Below are 1,300 nucleotides of genomic sequence, written 5' to 3'. Positions count from 1 at the left end.
GAAGGCTGGGTTAGCTGAGTTTCAAGTAAGAGAACAGTCTGACCAACCAGAGCCACTGTTTAGACTGGCCAAGGATATGAAGTAGAATATTCCTTCCTTGAAGGTATAGGTGGAGAAACCTGTGAAGGAGCAGGATTCCTGAGAAAATATGGAGATACAGTGGTGCCTCTGGATGGACCCTGCCTGGGATGGCTGAATCTGGACAGGAGCAAAAATTCGGTAGGTTGGGTTATGACCTCTACCACTGGGTTATTTGTGTTGGTTTAGCCAGGGCCATGAGATTTCCACAGACAGGTTTTGATGCAGGCTGATTCTGTCTGCCCTTGAGTGACACTTGTGTTATAGAGAAGATTTGGGCACACCTAGCTTTTGCTATGTGTGCACTGATGTTGGGAGGCTAAGCCTGCAGAGCAGACTGATGAGATTTTCTGCAGGAGGTGGCATCAGTGGTCCAGCTCAGAGCTATTCGGAAGCAGATCTCCCCTGAAAGAACAAAACGGGATTCTGGTAAGAGTCCCAATAAGAGCTACAAGAGGGAAAAGATGGGTACAAAGTAAATGATAGAGTGGACACTAAATGTAAAGGAGAAGACAGGAGGCAAGTTAAGAAGGGAGCTGAGGAATCCTGAATTCCACATGTGTCATTCTTTAGTGAAGAAAGTGATTGGGAAGGAATTAACTGTTGATTTGTAAGATTTCTCAATCGCTATTCTTTTATTTTTTTCCTTTTGTTTGTTGTGTGTATGTGTTTGTGTGTGCTGCTACACCTCAGTGCTTTTTTTCTTATGCTCTGTATCCTTTGCCTTCTCTGTTCTCTCTACACTTTTCTCACCTTCTCCCTGCTCCCGCCCACCATTTCTCTTCTTTTTTTTCACTCCTCTCACAATTACTCCTATTCTAATTCTCCTGTTCCTCTTCTTGCTGTTCTACTACCCTCTACCATTCCTCTCCCTCCCTTCCCGCTCTTGAATCTGTCTCTCTCTCCCCACCTCCCTCACTCCTCCTCTCTCTCTACACTTCTCCCTTTTTTCCTCTTTCCCTTTCTCCTTCTCTGTCTTTCTCTTTTCTCTCTCTCTCAGTTTTCATGGATATGTCTGGTTCTCTCCTGCTTGAGTTATACTTCCAGGCTTGCATTTCTCTAGTTACTTGAAGATGGAGTCTTCCCAGACTTGCTGTAAATGCAATCTTCAAGGTGTCACCACCCCAAGGGACACTGGAGGGACATGCCACCACAAGGGGGCGGGGCATGCTTCTAGAGGCATGCACATAGCAAGCTGCCAATTGGGATTGTACTTGGGCAG

The sequence above is a fragment of the Dipodomys spectabilis genome, unplaced genomic scaffold (assembly GCF_019054845.1).
Source record: "Dipodomys spectabilis isolate Male_0828 unplaced genomic scaffold, ASM1905484v1 ptg000014l, whole genome shotgun sequence".
NCBI lineage: Eukaryota > Metazoa > Chordata > Mammalia > Rodentia > Heteromyidae > Dipodomys > Dipodomys spectabilis.
This window is presented reverse-complemented; position numbering follows the sequence as displayed.